Source organism: Acomys russatus, chromosome 25 (assembly GCF_903995435.1).
Source record: "Acomys russatus chromosome 25, mAcoRus1.1, whole genome shotgun sequence".
Classification (NCBI taxonomy): Eukaryota; Metazoa; Chordata; class Mammalia; order Rodentia; family Muridae; genus Acomys; species Acomys russatus.
The window spans coordinates 10763066-10783052 of NC_067161.1; the positions used below are offsets into that span (position 1 = coordinate 10763066).

The 19987-nt window shown below is 51.1% G+C and overlaps 1 non-coding gene across 1 annotated transcript; it reads right to left on the reverse strand.

Moving 5' to 3' along the window:
• Window positions 1-13495: 13495 nt before the first annotated feature.
• LOC127208886 (U6 spliceosomal RNA) lies at window positions 13496-13602 on the reverse strand. The gene has a single exon (XR_007833150.1). It is a non-coding gene; the product is annotated as a U6 spliceosomal RNA (small nuclear RNA).
• Window positions 13603-19987: the final 6385 nt, after the last annotated feature.

Consider the following 19987-nt stretch of genomic DNA (forward strand, 5'->3'; position numbering starts at 1 on the left):
GGTCTTCTCAGCTCTCAGCCTGTAGTCACTCAACAGGGTTGAGAACACCCCGCGTTGGAGTTCCGGGTGGGTTTCAGTGCTCGGGAGGGGATCTGTTGATCTCAGGCCCAAGCAGACCTTACCTCTGCGGGCCTCTCACACATCAGATACTCACTGAGTACAGAGAAGTCCTGGGGTCCTGCTCTTTCAGCTGGATTGCTTGAGTCTCCTTGGAAGCCTTGGGCCCATCACAGCCCCTCCAGATCTGTCTTGACCCAGGAACAGCCGTGTTCCTCTCTGCTGGCTGCTCACGTAACTTCTTGGTTGACTTTTGAAGTCCTCTCTCAGCTGGTATACAGCTTGTCGCAAAACAGAGGTGCCACCTGGGGCATCTGAGGGCGCTGGCTGCAGGCGGGGTTTTTAAGGCCTAGGCAGGGGAGGAGCCCTGCTAGGGACCTGGAGGCTGCCATTGGGTGGCAGAACTAGAGCAATGGTGAAAGGGGGTGGGGGTGGGGGGTGGGATGGGCCTTCGGAGTTAGGGTCCGGTGCCAAGACCAAGTGGAAACTCAGGAACAAAGGAATTCCGGGAAGACAGGACAAACAGAAAAGGGAAGAGAGCAGCCAATTAATTGGCTTGGGACAGAGAAACGAGCAGATGAGCTCTCAGCCCCACCCTGCACCCCTTTTTCCACCTCTCTAATTCACTCTGTTATGGCGGGGCAAATACGCTGGCTCCCACTATCCATCATCATTCTCCCTCCCCATCCCCCCCATCCTTTAGGGACTCTCTGGAATCTGATCTGTCTCCAGTCTCAGCTCAATAACCCTGGCAGTTCCTTGGGGAGAGGCCCCGCCTACAGTTTCCCAGACAACAGGTGCCTGGCGCCCAGCTCAGGTGGCATTACCAAGACAACGGCCTAGAAAACCACACCCCCCCCATACAGATACACACACACTTCTACCTCAGCTCAGGTGTTCCCACCCCACCCCTGCAGCCGAAACCAGGGGGCTGAGCTGAGCCGCTGAAGGTCTCTAGTGGCCTGGTGATGATAAAGAGCCTGTTGTGGAGAAGGGGAGGGGCAGAAAAAAGCCTGTGGCAAGAAGGGACAAGCGGGACCCTAAGCAAAGGTGCTCTTTCTGATAGTCACAGGAATAGCTGGCCAGGCTGTGGTGACACAGAGGTGGGCAAGGGAGCGAGGCCCAGAGGACGTCTAGCTTCTGTGGGCACCTACACACACATACAGTTACACATGACATTAAATAAATTTTTTTTTCATTTTTTTTCCAGAGACAGGTTTCTCTGTATAACCCGACTGTCCTGGAACTCATTCTGTAGACCCAGCTGGCTTGAACTCAAGAGATCTGCCTGTCTCTGCCTCCTGAGTGATGGGATTGAAGGCATGCACCACCAAAGACCAACTTGAAATTAAATAAATCTTAAAAAAAAAAAAAAAGAACGGAAGGAAGAAGGAAGGAAGGAACTGGGCATGGTGGCACATGTCTTTAATTCCAGCACTCAGGTGGCAGAGGCAGGCTTATCTCTGTGACTCTGAGGTCAGCCTGGTAGTGAGTTAGTTACAGGGCAGCCAGGGATACATACAAAGACCTTGTCGCAGAGAGAGAAAGAGAGAGAGAGAGAGAGAGAGAGAGAGAGAGAGAGAGAGAGGGAGGAAATGGGTGGCAGTAAAGCACATGATACACATTATGAAAAGGCCGTCTTGATACCTGTAATTTGGACAACAAGTTAATAAAAAGAGAGGTGCTAGAAGTGTGTCAGGGATGGAAAACTTGGCATACACCAGGCCCAAAGCACCATCCCCAACACCGAAAAAAGACAAAAAGAAAAGGGCGTGGGCACTCCCCTCCTCCTCCTCCTCCTCCGCCTCCTCCGCCTCCTCCTCCTCTTCCTTCTTTGTCTTCAGCTTCATCTTCTTTCGTGAGAGGGGCTTCTTGAAGATACAGAGTAGAGCAATCTCTCATTTTAGAGAAAATGCTGATGGGACAGGGCTGGGACACACACACACGCACACACACACACTCTTAAGGTTTTACTTATTACTCTTATGTTTTACACCTTTACAACGTTTAAAAAATTTTTATTATGTATACACAAACCACTGGTTTGTTTTTGTTTGTGTGTGTGTGTGTGTGTGTGTGTGTGTAGCCTGCTGGAGTCAATTCTCTTTTCATCATCTGGAACATGGAGCTAGAATTCAAGTAGTGTTGCTTGGCAGCAAGCACCTTTTAACAGCTGAGCCGTCTTGAGGCTTTGTATTTATGCCGTTGGGTGCTGGAACCCAGGGAATGGTGCATTCGTCGCTTCTAGGTGTAGGTCTCAGTAATTTCTGGAAGAGAAGTTTGTCATCATCCGATTACGAAGAGATCTGTAACCCCAAAAGTCTGAGAGCCTCTCTGTTAGGATTCGGCTTCTGTCTGCCTACTTGCCACAGGGTGTGGCCCTACCTAGGGCTATATAAAAGGAAAAACTCACCCACCGCTATCGCTCTTCCTCTCTCTCTCTCTCTCTCTCTCTCTTCCTCTGTCTCTGTCTCTCTCTCTGGGGCACCCCTCGCCCCCTCCCCCCTTTCCTTCTCTTCCCCATGCTCATTTAATAAACTTCCCCTTCTAGTATCTGTTGCCTGGCATCCTATTTTTTTTAATCACTAAACTTCCCCACCAAATGAATAGTCCAGTGCTGGTCACCTGATCTGAAAGGCAGGCTGGGACCACCCACCTACCTCTCCCTACCGAGGGGCCTTCTCAGACCCCAGAAGGCTGGACCATCCATCTATCTCTCCTTGCTGAGGGGGACTTCCTCGACCCCAGAGTATTAGAAATCTCTCCTTTCTGGCCCCACATGGTGGTGTGCGCCTTTAATTCCAGCACAAAGGCAGAGGGACGGAGCTCTCTTAATTTGAGTTTAGCCTGGTCTACAAAGGGAGTTCTAGGACAACCAGGGCTACAGAGAAACCATGTCTCAAAAAACAAAAACAAAAACAAAAAAATAGAAAGTCCCCTTTTTGTTCATTTGTTTTTTGTTTTTTTGTTTTTCTAGACACTGATTCTCTGTGTAGCCCTGGCTGTCCTGGCCTCTGAACTCACTTTGCAAACCAGGCTGGCCTCGAACTCACAACGATCTGCCAGCCTCTGTCTCCCTGAGAGCTGGGATTAAAGGCATGCATCACCACTCCTGGCTTCCTTTCTTTTTTTTTTTTTTTTTTCTCGAGACAGGGTTTCTCTGTGTAGCCTTGGCCATCTGGGCTCACTTTGTAGACCAGGCTGGCCTCGAACTCACAGTGATCCACCTGCCTCTGCCTCCCAAGTGCTGGGATTAAAGGCATGCACCACCATGCCCGGCTCCTTTCTTTCTTTTTTTTTTTTTTTAAGTTATTGTGTCATTTAATTAAATTTTTTTCTTAATTCTGGGGGGAGGAGCATGTGTATGTGCAGGAGGCTGGTGCCTGTGGAGGGCAGAGGAGTCCGATCCTCCTGGAGCTGGGGTTACAGGTGGTTGTGAGCCAATCAACGTCCTCTGGTTCTCTGGAAGAGCTGGGTGCACTCAGAACTGCTGAGCCATCTTTCCAGCCTCTAAGCTAATACGGCCTTACTATATTTTACTTATGTGTGTGTGGTGTGTGTATGTGGCACCCAGGTGTCACTGCGTGTGTGAGGAGTTAGTTCAGAGAACATCTTGCAGTAGTTGGTGAAGCTCTCCTTTCAAGACATGGGGCCCAGAAATTAAACTCAGAATGTCAGGCTTGTTAGCAAGGTGTATTTTTACACACTGGGCCATTTGATGGACAGTGGGGATCTCGTTTTTTCGCAGTGGCTGAGTCAGGACCAGGAGGCTCTTCAGACCAGTGGCAAGTTTCTAGCCCTCTGGTGACGGTCAGACCTGTCTGGCTCACCTGCCTCCTGGGGCATGGATTTCACGGGATGTTGTGAGGGAGTGGCTGTGAAGTAGGGCCAATAGAGTCCAATCTGCCTGGAGGCTTCTTCTGAAGGCTCCCAGGGGCCTCCCGGAATCTGGTCGTGCAGGTTTGGTTAGGTGTCTGAAGCGGAGGCCAGCCTGGGTCTAGGGGCCGCCAACTCCACCCTCAGCAGCCCCAAGCCTGGAGAGTCTTCCCCAAGGACGGAGAAAGTCCTCTGGCCTTGGGTCTTCTGCATCCAAGATTAGGAGAGTCGGTTAGCCTACGAAAGGCTTTGCCAAGGAGCCCACCAGTTCTACCGATAACTCTAGACCGCTTGGCAGCCCCCCCAATTCTTCTGTAGCCCCAAGGTGTGGGGTGCTGTCCTCTATCTGGAAGCACATAGGAAGGCACCCACGCTGCCAAAGACTCGCCAACCACAGGAAAGTTTGTGTTGCAGACATGGACACGCCGTCCATCATCAGTGGCCAATTTTGGTTGGACTGGCTGTCAAGTGTCTCAATAGCAAGTCTCCCACTGTTCCTCCCTCCCTCCCTCCCTCCCTTTCTTTCCTTGTTTGAGACAAGGATTCTCTGTGTACCTCTCTAACTGTCCCAGAATGCTCTCCCTGTAGACCAGGCTGGTCTCAAAATCCATCCACCTGTGTCTGCCTCCTGAGTGCTGGGATTAAAGGTGTGAGCCACCACCGCCTGACCCCAACTGTTCCTTCCTAACAAAACTCCATTCAGTTCTCAGGGAGAGCAAATGTGGGGAGGAACGCCACGTTCCAGAAGCCTGAAGGCGTAGGCACTGTCCCTTGGAGGACTCCCTAGGCCTGGTAACGAAAGCCTGCTTACTATACTTGGTGGGTCCCTTTTCTTTCCTTGGGGCTACCTGGGTGGTTCTAGATATCTCCTTCCCAGTCTATCTCAGCTCAGCTGGGCCCTGGGAAATAAAGGGTTAATTAACCAAGTTTGGACTTACTGATTGGAATGCAGTACCATTGATATGGAGAGGCGGGACCTCTCTGAGCAGTTATCACCTCAGTGGGACTTTAACAAGTCCTTCAGACCCCCCACCCCTACCCCCCATCTCGGTAGGCTGGGAAGGACACGGAAAAATTTCCCCCAAAGCTCTAATTGCCAAAGGAAACAGGTGTGCCCTACCCCCAGCCCAATCAAGAGTACTTAGACAACATTCTTCCTCCCAGCTGAGTACATCCAGGGCCAGTAGGCTCTGAAGGGCGGTACAAACTAGGCTTCACCTTACATGAATGGGGCCTAAGTGGGCTTCCTCAGAGGGGAAATTGGCTTAATGACTGGGGGAAGATTAGAGCCCCCAGGCTACATCCCTGGCCGCCTCTAGAAGAGCCTGAGAGTCCACCTGGCTTTACTGGTAGAGGAGCCAGTTCCCTAGCTCCTGAACCTTCAATGACTCGGAGGTAAAGACTGAAGCCCCTGTAATTCTCAGCAGCTGACTAGCCACCTACTACCCGGCTAGACAGGAAACAAGGCCAGAGCACTGAAAAGGCTACACTGTGTTTACGTACAGGCAATGGGAGGGGCATGGAGCAAAGACCCTAGGTTGTGTATACACACAGGCAAGGGGGGGGGGGGGGAGGCAGGAGAGGAAGCAAAGACCTTCGACCCTGCTTTCCAAATCTGTTGCTCTCTCAGTAGGTCAGGCAGGTGAGCCTCTGATTACCCACCCATCAGCAGCAGGGCAGACAGTAAGGTAGCTTCCCCTTTGGAGTTTCCCTTACACCCCCAGGGAAGGTCCCTAAGACGTGTGTGTGTGTGTGTGTGTGTGTGTGTGTGTGTGTGTACGCACCAATTCCCATCTTGGGTTCATTCCCAGTGCTTTTTTTTTTTTTTTTCTTCAAGACAAGGTTTCTCTGTGTAGCCCTGGCCGTCCTGAACTCACTTTGTAGACCAAGCTGGCCTCAAACTCACAGTGATCCATCTGCCTCTGCCTCCCGAGTGCTGGGATTAAATGTGTGGGCCACCACCGCCCGCCCAGCTTATTCCCAGTGCCTTTATCCCTAGTGTGGGAAGCCTTCGCAAGCAGAAGCCCAGGCTCCCACCACAGAGCCTCTCTGGGTAAAGTCACACTTGTTTAATTTACAGTGCACCTCTGAATTGTAGAGGGAAAGGGGACCCCACATGGGGCCACGGTGAGCACTTTCCCGGGCGATGCCTCAACCCCCCATCCCCCCACCCCCACCTCCCCACGGGCTCAGACAAAGGCATTCTGTCGAGAGCATAAAAGTAGTCTCACTTGTACACCTGGAGAGGTCACAACCACAGACTGGGTAACAATTAACTTTATTATCAGGTTTGATCAGCATTCAACCCCCTGCAGTAGTTATGGCTCTCAGGCCTTGGAGAGCTGGGCTTCTATCAAAGTTGTCTTTAAAAGATACATTCACTGACCCTCCCTGATATGGTCTGCTTCTTAGCAGGGACAAGAGAGCTCTATAACACGTGAGGAGAGCGGAAGGCGGTAAGCCGATAGGGTGGGGACCAGGGTGGAGATGAGGCTGCAGGAAGGACAATAAAGCAAAAAGACAGTCACCCGGGAAGACAGGCACATCACTGTCTTCCTGTTGGGGACAATAGGCCGTATGGCCAGTGTTCAGCCATCTTGTCAGAGCCTGTACCTTTAAGTCCCTGTTTTTCCCAGAGCTTGCCTTATCACCAGAAACTAGCTGACCCTGTTGTGGGTCAGCAGTTAGACTAAAGACAGATAGGGATGGAGCAACCCTGTTATGGTTTAGCAGTTAGACTAGACAAAGATGGAGCCAGATACCCTGTGTGGCAGGACATTATGACCCTGCCTGAGAAAAGCCTGCAGCTGGGTTGCTATAGCAATATGCTTCCCTACCTTCTGACTTATAAAAGCTGGTGCCTGACTAATAAAGTTTGAGAGCTTGATCAATCAGACTTGCTCTCCTTTGTGTCTTGCATTTTCAACAGGCGAACTTCCTCCTGAGTTTTGGTCGAACCCAGCAGGCCGAGGCATCTTCCTGTATGTACCCTTGTTAGTGTGACGGCCACTGCCCACTGTCTCTCAGACCACTCAAGGCCCTGGCTCGGCCTAGAAAACAGTGAAGCTTTGGAGAGAGAGGTAGGAAAGGTGGGACAGGGTCGGGGAAAGACATGCCTAGGCCAGGCTTGTAGCACAATTCTGTAACCCAGCACTTGGGTAGCAGAAGCGTTCAGACTCAAGTTCAGAGGTAGCCTGGACTATGGAAAAGGCTGAGCCTGTGTCGATGGGATGCTGACGGAACTCGGGAGTGAGACCTCATGTGATAACCGTCTTCTGTTTGTTTGTTTTGTTTTTTTCTTTTTGGTTTTTTCGAGACAGGGTTAATCTGTGTAGCCTTGATTGTCCTGGACTCTCTTTGTAGACCAGGCTGGCCTCAAACTAACAGAGATCCACCTGTCTCTGCCTCCTGAATGCTGGGATTAAAGAGGTGTGCCACCACACCCAGCTCGGTTTTTTTGTTTGTTTGTTTTTTGAAAGGTCTCACTATATACTTCCGGGTAGCCTTGAACTCACTTCGTAGACCAGGCTGGCCTTAAACTTAAGAGATCCACTTGCCTCTGCCTCCCGAGTGCTGGGACTAACAGCCTGTGGCACGGCGTCTAGGTGATAAAAGTATCTTTTGCAGACAGGATTCAATGAAGGATCTCAATCTGAAGTCAATTGGATTCAAGAAAGGCGATGAGCAATGTCCTCACCCACTGGGACAAAGGAAATCCTTTCCTAGCACCAAAGGAAGAAGCAAGGTCCCGCCAAAGCAAGGCAGCAAAAAGGCACACCAGGTCTCTGCCTGCTGCGGACACTGCAGGTCGTCTTTTCAGCCCCCTGGCCACCAGCACTGTTAAGAGAACACATACCTGTTATCCCAGGCCATTCATTTTGCATAATCTCTTACTGCAGTCACAAGAACCTTAATAAACTAATTGATCTTGCTGATGGGCCCTGGGCTCTCAGAGGTCCCTCAAGGTCAAGGCTGGCTTCCTGATACTCCTGAGTGCTGCAGAGGTCTGCCATCCACTTGGTTACCTGAGCCTAGGCTACCTGCGGAACAAAGAGAACTTTATATTAAGTTGTACTGGCTGCACAGAAACCGGCTGTGGGGGTGAGGAGGCAGGAGAGAGGAGTTTCTCCTCAGGACTGACTGGAGCTCTCTTCTCCCCAGTGGCATGACTTCATAGCCCTGGCCCCAGTATCAGTTGTCCATCAACACCACTTTGGAGGCAGGGGGGACCCCAGGATCTATTTCAATCGCAAGTTTGACTCATAAGACTTGGGCGTTTCGAGAGGCCCTTAACCATACACCCACATCCTGGATGAGGGACAATGTGCCACTCAGGACACTGGCTGAAGCGTTCGAAATGTTTTTCAATGCCCAGCTAGATGGCTCCCGACTAAATTTTCTTTCTTTTTTTTAAAAAACAGTTTTTCAAGACAGGGTTTCTCTGTGTTATCTTGGCAGTTTTAGGCTTGCTTTGTAGACCAGGCTGCCCTTGTACTCACATCAATCCACCTGCCTCTGCCTCCCAAGTGCCGGCATTAAAGGGGAGTGACACCATGCCCACCCGCTCCTATTAAAGCCAGCACTCAGAAGGCTGACGGGACAGTGGAATTGCTGAGTTCAAGGCTGGCCAGTACTTAGCAAAAAAGGTCTTGTCTCCTCCAGGAATCAGAGGCAGGAGGGTCTTTGTGGGTTTGAGCTGAGCCTGGTCTACAGGGCAAATCCAGGACAACTAGAGCTGTTACACAGAAAAACCCTAGCTTCAAAAACAAAAACAACTCACAAAAACAAAAGAAAACAACAACAACAACAAAAAACCCAAAGAAACAAACAAAAACCTACCACCACCTGTAACAACAAAATGAGGCCTGTCGCAAAAACAAAAACAAAAATGAATCCAACTTTGTTTTCATCCTCTTGCCCCGGGTTTCGTTCGTGAGTGCAGGTGCTCTGGGAAGCTCTGCAGTCATAAGCAACAGCAAGTTTTATCAGTGTTCTCTAACCCAGGGAGATGCTGCAGGGCAGGAGAGGCGGCAAAAGTCCTTAGTCTTTTTCTTGTACCTACTATTACTGTTTTATGGTTTTGAGACAGGGTCTCACTAAGTAACAAAGGCCTTTAATTCGCGATCCCCAGCTTAAGTACTCCTAATGTTGGGGTATCCCTAATGTTGGGATTAAAGGCGTGTGTTGCCAGCCCTAGCTGACGTCCCTCATCTTAAACAGAATGTCAGCTTTACTTCCTTCTCCCGGTGCGGTCCTGGTACTCTACTCTTGTCCCTAGCCGAGCTCTGGCCCTTCGGAACCTGCGGGTGTCCAGGTTCGGACTCACCCGTAGCCCTGAGGAGCCAGGCGGTCAGCAGGGCGGCGAGAGGAAGAAGTAGGGTGGCGGGGGCGGCAGCGGCGGGGGAAAGGCGGGGAGCGGCCAGGGCTCGCGGGGCAGCGGCGGCGCCAGCAGGGTGAAGGGCGAGGGTCGCGCGGGCAGCGGCGGCAGCGGCTGCGGGGGAGGTTCTGCGAGCAGCGGGGGCCGGCCGCGAGCGCCCACTGGCCCCGGGGTGGCGGCGATCGCGGCCTCGGGCAGCGGGGGCAGCGGTAGGTGGGCAGGCGGCGGCGCGGGCGCAGGCAGACGCGGCAGGTCCTGCAGGGCGAGCGCGGCGGCGGGCGGCGGGGGCGCGCAGACCTCCGGCGGCAGCTCCGGCAGGGCCTGGTAGACCCCGGGGCCCCAGGGCGCCAGCAGCTCCGGGCGCAGCGGGAGTGCGGGCAGCGGCGGCAGCTCCGCTAGGGCGAGCGCCGAGGGCGGCGGCGGTCCGGAGTTCAAGCCGGGCGGTAGCCCGGGCAGCGGCGGGTGCGGCAGGGACGATGCGGGCGGCGGGGTGGGCGGCAGGGATGCGCGGCCCCGGCTGAGCCGAGAGTGCAAGCGGCCGCGGTCGCGCCGCGGGTGCGAGCGGGAGCGAGGCCACCGTGCCGCCAGCTTGGCCGCCGCTGCCACCCTAGGGGCCCTGTGCACGCTGCCCGCTGCAGCCTGGGAGCGAGGGCTACGAGCCCGCTAAGTCCGCCCGGCCAATTGGAGTCGCCTGCAACGCGTTCCAGCCAAACACAAGTTGGTGCGCTTGCCTCCTCGGCACCCCAACCAATCACCGTGTCCCCCGAAGTCCTAGTCGTCTCCCGCTATCCTTGGTGGTGCGTACGCGCCCTGGGCGCCCCCTCCTGGTCCAACGGTGCTCTGAGCGGCTGCAATCTTCAGGCTTTGTGCTACCAGTAGGTGCCACAGCTTAGCAACTGTTGCTATTTATCAATGGTGACTCTGGAAGGATGCTTTTTTTGTTTTGTTTTGTTTTGTTTTTCGAGACAGGGTTTCTCTGTGTAGCCTTGGCCATCCTGGACTCACTTTGTAGACTAGGCTGGCCTCGAACTCACAGCGATCCGCCTGCCTCTGCCTCCCGAGTGCTGGGATTAAAGGAGTGGGCCACCACGCCCGGCAAGATGCATATTTTTACTCCATTTTCTTTTTTGAGACAAGCTGTCCCCGGTTGTTGTCAATACGAAGCCCAGGATGGTGCCCCACTCGTGATGCTCCTACTTCCCACCTCTTGAGTCTGGTCTTGCAGACCACCACGATCCACTCATTCCACATACAGAAGAAGGACTCTCATAACTTTTAAAAAGATTTACTTATTTTATTTATTGCATATGAGTATCAGATTATATTGTAGGTGGCTGTGAGCCACTATGTGGTTGCTCTCGGAAGAGCAGGTGGCGCTCTTAACCACTGAGCCATCTCTCCAGCCCAGGACTATCATAATTGAAACAAATATTGGGCCGCTGAAGTGACTCAGCCGAAGCTGCTTGCTGCCAAGCCTGACAGCCAACTTTCAATCCGGAGACCCACGTAGTGGAAGGAGAGAACCAACTCCTATTTGTGGTCCCCTGACCCCCCAAACCCAAGGCATGAACACACCCACACACTCATCATATACGACAGCACACAAAATAAATAAAATAAACTGTAAAGAAAAGCACTCAAGCGCAATGCTTTGGATTGAGTACGCAGCTCAGCTGAAGTGCTTCCTTAGCTGCCTGAGGCCCTGAGTCCAGTCGTCAGCCCCACATAAACCAGATGTGATGTTTGTAATTCCAGGACTCAGGGGCGATGGAGGCAGGAGAACGAGATGAAGCTCAGCCACATAGGGTCGAGGCTAGTGTGAGTCAGAAGAGATCCTGGGAAGGGAGTAGGGGTGACTGGTGGCAGTATGCAGTGTATATGTTGAAGTTCCCAATACCTGTGAGTAGCAAAGGGGTGAGATTCTGGTAAAGAAACAAAGAAAGAAGTGGAGACTCAAGCCGAGCAGTGGTGGCGCACGCCTTTAATCCCAGCACTTCAGAGGCAAAGGCAGGCGGATCGCTGTGAGTTCGGGGCCAGCCTGGTCTACAAAGCAAGTCCAGGACAGGCAAGGCTACACAGAGAAACCCTATCTCGAGAAACAAACAAACAAGGAGACTCAAGCCTGTAACCCTAGCACTTGCGAGATAGAGACAGGAGGGTCAGGAGACCAAGACCAGCCTCAGCTACACAGGAGGTTGGAGGCTACCTCAGACTTCCTGAGACTCTGCCTCAAAAATGGAATGAAACAATGAAAGAAAGAAAAAAAGAAAAAGGGCAATCTCTTCAAAGTTGGAACTGGAGGACACTGGATAGATAGATGGCTCAGTGGTTAAGAGCACTGGCTGCTCTGGCAGGTGACCCAGGTTCAATTCCCAGCACCCGCGTGACTGCTCACAACTGTCTGTAGGTCCTGTTCCAGGGGATCAAACAACCTCACACAGACATATATTCAGAAAAAGCACCAATGTACATAAAAAATTAAGTAACTAGTTAAAATGATGGTACTCAAATTTTATATTACATATCTTTAAAATTAAGAAAAATTTGGAATATAGGACTTAATTAATTAATTAATTAATTTTTGAGACAAAGTTTCTCTGTGTAGCCTTGACTGTCCTGGACTTGCTTTATAGACCAGGCCGGCCTCTAACTCAGAGATCTGCCTGCCTCTGCCTTCCAGAGTGCTGGGATCACAAGTGTGTGACACCGTGCCAGGCTAGAATATAGGAATTTTTATTAGAATAATTAGTAGCACAGGGTGGTGGTGGCACATGCTTTTAATCCTAGCACTTGGGAGGCAGAGGCAGATGGATGCCTGAGTTTGAGGCCAGCCTGGTCTGCAGAGCAAAATTCCAGGACAGCCAGGGCTACACAGAGAAACCATGTCTCAAAAAACCAATAGTAACAACAACAACAATAATAACAATAATATCATCATTATTAATAGTAGTAGTAACAAACCCTGTCTCAAAAGACTAATAAAATCATCATCGCCCTCATCATCATCAGAACGGCTCTAGGGCTAGTGATACCGATGGGCCCGGAAGTGTGGCTGTGACCTCGGCCATGTTGGAAGCCCTGGGCTCCACCTCCAGCATGGGGACATTGGGCTACCATCCAGTGACCTTACCGTGAGCTGCCACCGTGAAGAGGTGGCTTTGCCTCAGACTGTATTCTCCAGTAAGGAGGAAGCCTCGTGAAGAGGAGCATATGGTGAGATGAGGAGGAGGAACACAGAGGTAATTATTTGAGGCCAGGGCTTCATTTCATAACCTTTAGCTGGAACCCTTCCTTCGAGGACCGTGTGTCCACATGTGCAGCCCCAAGAGGAAGAAAGACGAAGACATCATGTGCCATGAGCTAACACAGGACTAGGACAAGTGGCTGGCTTTAAAAATGGAAGTATTTGGGAGCTGGAGAGGTAGCTCAGTGGTTAAGAGCACTGCTTGCTCTTCCAGAGGTCCTGAGTTCAATTCCCAGCAACCACATGGTGGCTCACAACCATCTGTAATGAGATCTAGTGGGCAGGCACACATGCAGACAGAATACTGTATAACAAACAAATAAATAAATAAATCTTTTTTTGTTTGTTTGGGTTTTGGTTTTTCGAGACAGGGTTTCTCTGTGTATCCTTGGCTATCTTGGACTCACTTTGTAGACCAGGCTAGCCACGAACTCACAGTGATTTGCCTGCCTCTGCCTCCCGGGTGCTGGGATTAAAGTCGTGTGCCACCACTGCCCAGCATAAATCTTTTTTTGTTAATGGAAGTATTCTATAATCTGGTACTGTAAGAAGCTTTAAGTGGGCCGGGTGTGGATCACTGTGAGTTCAAGGCCAGCGTGGTCTAGAAACCTTGTTTGGGGGGCAGGGATGGGGAGGGAATCTTTTTTTTTTTTTTTTTTTTTTTAAACAGAATGGCATTTTACTGGTAAAGCTCTTCGAATCAAGAACGTTTTTGTACAAGCCGGGCGTGGTGGCGCACGCCTTTAATCCCAGTACTCAGGAGGCAGGGGCAGGAGGATCACTGTGAGTTCGAGGCCAGCCTGGTCTACAAAGTGAGTCCAGGATGGCCAAGGCTACACAGAGAAACCCTGTCTCGAAAAACCAAAAAAAAAAAAAAAAAAAAAAAAAGAATGTTTGTACAAATTCAAAGTTTAAGCCACAACAAACATTCATATTTTCTAAAAAGTATGGAACACTTCACGAATTTGCGTGTCATCCTGGAGCAGGGGCCATGCTAATCTTCGCTGTATCGTTCCAATTTTAGTATATGTGCTGCCGAAGCAAGCACAAGGGAGGGAGTCTTTTTTTTTTTTTTTTTTTTTTAAGATTTATTTATTTATTACTATGTATACAATGTTCTGTCTGCATGTACTCCTGCAGGCCAGAAGAGGGCATCAGATTACATTATAGATGGGTGTGAGCCACCATATGGTTGACTGGGAATTGAACTCAGGACCTTAGGAAGAGCAGGCGGTGCTCTTAACCACTGAGCCACCTCTCCAGCTCCCAAGGGAGGGAGTCTTAAGTGCTTGTGAAAGTATTGTTTGTGGGATCTGTGCCCTTCAACAGTTACTGAGTCAAGAAGAGGGTAGTTGTAATCCAGGGAATTTTTTGTTTACTTGGTTTTTGGTTCTGGAGCCTAACTCCACAGACTTGTTCTCTGTGACTGAGTTACATCCAGGTCCCTGGTGTTCATAATTATTTGAAATGGATAATTTAGTCCATCAAGTTTGTAGGCTATCTTAAATATCTAACTTATAATTTAGTTGAACATTAGCCAAAGCATGTGAAAGTAAATTTTATATCTAAATTATTAATTCAGTGATACCTGACCATAACTATAAATCTCAAGGAAAAAAAATATTTTTGATCCTGGTGCCGTGGCTCATGCCTGTAATCCCAGCACTTGGGAAATGGAAGCAGGAGGATCAGGAGTTCAAATCAAGCCTCAGCTATATTAGAGCTAGCCTCGGCTATATTAGAGCTAGCCTCTAACTTATGTAACTCGCTTACATGAGATCCTGTTTCCAAAAGACAGAGAGGGGGCCAGTGAAACGGGTTGACAGGTACAAGTGCTTGCCATAGGAGCCTGACATGCAACCCATTTTCTTTTGTTTTGTTTTTTCGAGACAGGGTTTCTCTGTGTAACAAGCCCTGGCTCTCCTGGAACTTATTCTGTAGACCAGGCTGGCTTCAAACTTCCAGAGATCCACCTGCCTCTACCTCCCAAGTGCTGGCAATAAAGGTGTGCGCCGCCACACCCGGCTTGACACGCAACCCAACTTGAAGGCCTAGAACCCACAGTAGGAGAGAATTGACTCAAAAGTTGTCCTCTAAGCTGAGCAGTGGTGGCACACACCTTTAATCCCAGCACTTGGGAGGCAGAGGCAGGCGGATCTCTTTGAGTCAGAGGCCAGCCTGGTCTACAAAGTGAGTCCAGGACAGCCAAGGCTACACAGAGAAACCCTGCCTCAGGAAAAAAAAAAAAAAAAAGGTTGTCCTCTGACCTCTGCTCTTGAGCAGTGATATGCAGGCACCCACTATGACACAAAAGTCATACATATCCAAATCACCATCATTATCATCATCGTCGTTGTCTTAAGCTAGAAAATATTTTTACTTTAATTATTATTTTATGTGCATGGGTGTTTTGCTAGCACTCCTCCATGGCACACAGAGGCAAAGGGGGAAATCACATGGCTTTTATTAATACTTCAGCCCAGAGGAGACTCCTGGCAGGGCAGTGCCTTTGGCAAGTCTTGAGATCCTCTTGCTGTGCTCCTCCAACCAGGCTCTAATGCAGAGACCCTCCGGTGGGCAGGAGATGGGCTCAGCATTTCCCAGATGGACAGTGTCCTGTGGAGAGGCAGAATAGGGTCTAGGGCGTTGGTGACATGTCTGACGTCGCCGCTCAACAGTCTATGGGCCTTGGAGCCTACTATCCCTGCCAAGGTCTGAGGACCCTTGCAGTGACGACACTGGTGGCCTCCAGGTCATCCTACCTCTGTTACTGTTTCCCAGCTGGCTGCTGGTATATGCCTTCACTTCAGGACCTCCTACAGCACAGACCACAAGACAGGGGCACGTGGGACACCAGGGGACTCCTGCCTACCCAGCTCCTTCACCCCAGGATCACAGAGATGCTCACTCACCAAAATGCTCCAGACCCAGGTCTGGCCCAGGCTGCCCATAGGGCCCTGGAAGGGAGGGGTTAGGATGGCTAACCGACATCACCCTGGCTACCGTCTTTTCCTCCAAATCTCATTACAGTATTCCGGCTGGGCTCAGGGCCTCCCCTTAGCTTTAGTCTTCCTTTTCAGTCCCTCCTGCCCCCTGATGCCATACCCTCAGCCATGGGAATGCTATACACTACACACACAGACACACAGACACACAGACACACACACACACACACACACACACTGTGGGTTAGGTCTGGATTCAGGGCCCCCTCACCCCTCATTCACACACTCCGTTTACCTGCTGGGTTCCCATGGCCTGCATATCCATATCCTGGCTTCATCCCAGCCCCCCAGGCCTGGAAGGCTGGCCAGGGGGAGCCCTGCAGGGCTCTAACGTGACCTGCAGGAGGAAAACTAGTGTACACTATCCCCCAGAACTGGGGATTCAGGAGGCCCCAGTCCCTCTGGGCTTTGGAACTCTCTTGACACCCTCCACCACCCCCTGCTAGGTTGTTGTTGTTATATTATTTATTTATTTATTTTTACCATTTCTCTCAAGGGTTGGCACTGTTGCTTTAGGGTAGCGAAGGGTCTCTTCTCTGAGTCCTGCAAAGGATTGGTTAGTTAGCCCCACCCAGCTCCTGGCTATGGCCCATCCTCTTCCTCATTGTATCTGGTACCCTGGGTCCAACTCACCATTCCTAAAGCCATTGGCTATGGGGAACCCTGGAGCATCAAAGAGAAGGTTTTAGTGGGGGGTGGTGCTAAGCCTAGCTTCCTGTCCCGATCCCAGTCCCCAGCCTCACCCCCTCCCCAGGCACCTGACTGCAGGGTCTCTGGAAAAATTCTGGTTTCCAAAGCTCCATTCCCATAGTGGAAACCTGCAGGAGAGAGACTGAAGCAGGGAGGGCCAGGCAGGGCAGGGCAAGCCAGCTAGCCAGTTCTCAGCAAGGCCAAGCGTTAAGACCGATTCAGATTGCGGAGGCAGAGCGCCCCCTGGTGGTGGAGGCATGTAATTCCAGCTACTTGGGAGGCTGAAGCAAGTCATTGAAATTCTCAATATGGGCTTGGGCTATGCAAGACGGAGTCTCAGAGTGGAAAGGGCAAGTCTGCGGAGATGCTCAGCCAGCAAAGTAAAGCAGCCTGAATGTGAAAGCCTGAGTTTGATTTCTAGAAGCCACGTAAAGCTGGAGAGAGATGATTCCATAAAGTTGTCCTCTGGCTCCATATGTATGGAGCCATTCACCATTCACCATACACCATACACCATTCACCATACACATTCACCATGCCCCTCGTAATGGTACATTTTTTAAAACAGGAAGTAAAAAAGGCCTGGTGTGTTATTGCACGCCTTTAATCTTAGCACCCAGGAGACAGAGGCAGGTGGACCTGTGAGTTCTAGGATAGCCTCATCTACAAGAGTGAGTTCCAGGACAGCCAGGGCTATCTATCTCAAAAGACCCAAAACAAAACATTATCATCAAAATAATAGGCTGGGCATGGTGGCGCATGCCTTTAATTCCAGCACTAGAGAGGCAGAGGCAGGCGGATCGCTGTGAGTTCGAGGCCAGCCTGGTCTACAAAGTGAATCTAGGACAGCCAAGGCTACACAGAGAAACCCTGTCTTTAAAAACTGAAAAAAGAAAAAAAATAATGTTAATAATGACATTGATACAAAAGTAGAAAGTAAAAAGAAGGCTGAGGTAGCTGGTGGCCACATCCACCCAGATCACTCTTCTCACCCAACTAACCCCAGCTCGGTTTCCTGCTGCCACTTCCAGGAAGCCTTCCCTGACTTTCCTTCTGGGAAATTCCTTTTTTTTGTTGTTATTGCTTTGTTTGTTTGTTTGTTTTTCTTTTCTGAGACAGGGTTTCTCCGCATAACAGCCCTGGCTGTCCAAAACTTGCTTTGTAAACCAGGCTGGCCTCGAACTCACAGAGATCTGCTTGCCTCTGCCTCCCAAGTGCTGGGATTAAAGGCATGCGCCACCACCACTCAGCTGGGCAACTTCTAAAGCAACTTCCTTCTGACTGTCACTGAACCTTCACCTCAGACAGGGTCACCACTTGGCCACCATTGTAGAAGAGTGGGTGTTGGGCAAATAGGGAACAGAACAGTTGTGGCACATGCCTGTAATCCCACAGTGCTCTGGACAGAGAGGGACAGAGGTAGGCAGACCTCTACAAATTCCATGCTAGCCTTGTCTACTTAGTGAGTTCCAGGTCAAACAAGTCTGTATGGTGAGATTCTGTCTTTTCAAAAGGAGGGGGGTAGGTGCTGGAGAGATGGCTCAGAGGCTAAGAGTACTGACTCCTCTTCCAAAGGTCCTGAGTTCAATTCCCAGCAACCACATGGTGGCTCACAACCATCTATAATGAGATCTGGTGCCCTCCTCTGGCCTGCAGGTGTACATGCAGGTAGAGTACTGTAGACATAAAAATAATATTTTTTTAAAAGGAGAAGGGAGGAGGAGGAAGAAAGAAAGGAAGGAAGGAAGAAAGAGAAGGGAGACAAAGACAGGAAAGGCAGGAATAAATAGAAAAGGTCTGGCCATAACATAGATTCTTTGAGGCCAGATGGGCTCAGACTAAATAGGAGAGCTCACCGACTTTCTGCAGCTTGAGGCTACCACGCAAGCCTGAGGGCGAGAAGACTGTGGGTCAGACATGTCCCTGGCCTCTCCCTCCCCTCTTCTGGACGTGGAACTAAGAGAAAGAAACAGAGGAAGGGAAGGGAGAGAGGAAACAGCCTTCTCACCCAGTTCTGCTTCGGCTCCATAGCCGTTGGAGGGCTGGTAACCTGTGAAAGGGGTGGAGGTCGGTGATGCCGGATAGAGATATTGCGGATCTCCTTAGGGGCCAGGTAGGGAACCTTGAGGAGGAAGTAGGAGCTGGCGCTATGTCCATGGAATAGACCCAAATGAAGAACTCAGAAAGCAGCAAGAGCCTTTGAAGGTAGACTGTGGGAGGGCCTTCCTGGCTTTAGGGTATCTGAGGCAGCTTGAGAAGAGAGGCCCTGATACCCAGAGACAGGGAGAGAGAGGTTGGGGGTTTGTCTCTCTGAGACACAGGACTTGAAGGCAGACACTCACCTGCTTTCTGAGGCTTAAGCCCCCACTGGATGGCCGGAGTTGGTGCTAAAATGAGGCACACAGAAGTACGCCCAGCGTGGGCCTCTCTGAGCTTCCGCTCAGAAGACAAGACATCAGAACGTGCAGCCCAGCCCCACCCCCACCCACCCCCAAAGCCACAGGCTTCCCTGAATCTTCCTACCACCAAGCTCCACACTGACCTGGGAGTTTACCATTCTGCACCGGGGGTAGGAGCTGAGATTTCTGGCCCCAGCCACCTCCTCCATCTGAAGGGACTGGAGTGGGAGGCCTGGGGAGGAGCTGCGGTGGAGCAATCCCATCACTGCAGGGACCTAGATTAGGGAGGGAGGGAGACAAAGGATAAGAAGCTGATTCACGGGCTGGAGAGATGGCTCAGAGGTTAAGAGCACTGGCTGCGCTTCCAGAGGTCCTGAGTTCAATTCCCAGCAACCACAGGGTGGCTCACAAGCATCTGTAATGAGATCTGGTGCCCTCTTCTGGCCTGCAGGTGTACATGCAAGCAGAACACTGTATACATAATAAATGAAGAAGGAGAAGGAAGAAGCAGCTGCGCCACTCAGGACACCTGAGCCAGGACAAGCCATGATTTGCGGTGGCTTCCAGGACATTCACAGCCTTCCCAGGAGACATCTACCAGGCGAGAGACAGCCCAGCTCCTGTGGGCCATATTGCTCAGAGCAACAAGGTAGCTCAAACAGGCAATAGGATCCCAGGCCCCTCCACCTCCCAGCATGCCATCTGAGCCCTCTTCCAACTTGGCTGGAGTACTTACCTGGCTGGGCTGCCATTCCATTTCCATTGTTATATCCTGGAAAAGAGAGGTGGTAAGTGAGGGGCAGAATGAGTGGCTCTGCAGGAGAGGCAGGGGGGACGGAGGCAGAAGTGAAGGGTCTCTCACTTGCCTGTCTTTGGAGATTTCATACCCACTCCTAGGCCTGGGAGAGACAGAGAGAACTGATCACAGATGTGCCCATCCCCAGGAGTGAAACTTCTGTCCTCTCTCTTTCCAGTGCTCACCTATGGGATCCCCAGCCTGTTCCCTGGCATGTGCCCTGGGAAGGCTATGATGGCAGGGCGGACATTAGGGCTGGGAATACCAAGGAAGACAGGGAGATGGACAGAAAGGACTTGATCTGGTTTCAGAAGTTCTCCAGCCCCTCCCAGGCCTGAGTTGAGATGAGCAAGGCGTGGGTACCCCACCTCGCTCCTGCCCCCCCTTCCCAGGACCATCTGTGCCTAAGGTGCCTTGTTTCCCTTTCTGGGCCCCTTACCTGGTCGTGGTCCTTGGCCTTGGAAGGCTCTAGGTCCCAGCCCATTTCTGTACCCTATGGAGACAAAATGGGGTTACCCCTCCTCTGAAGACCTTTCCTCTCAT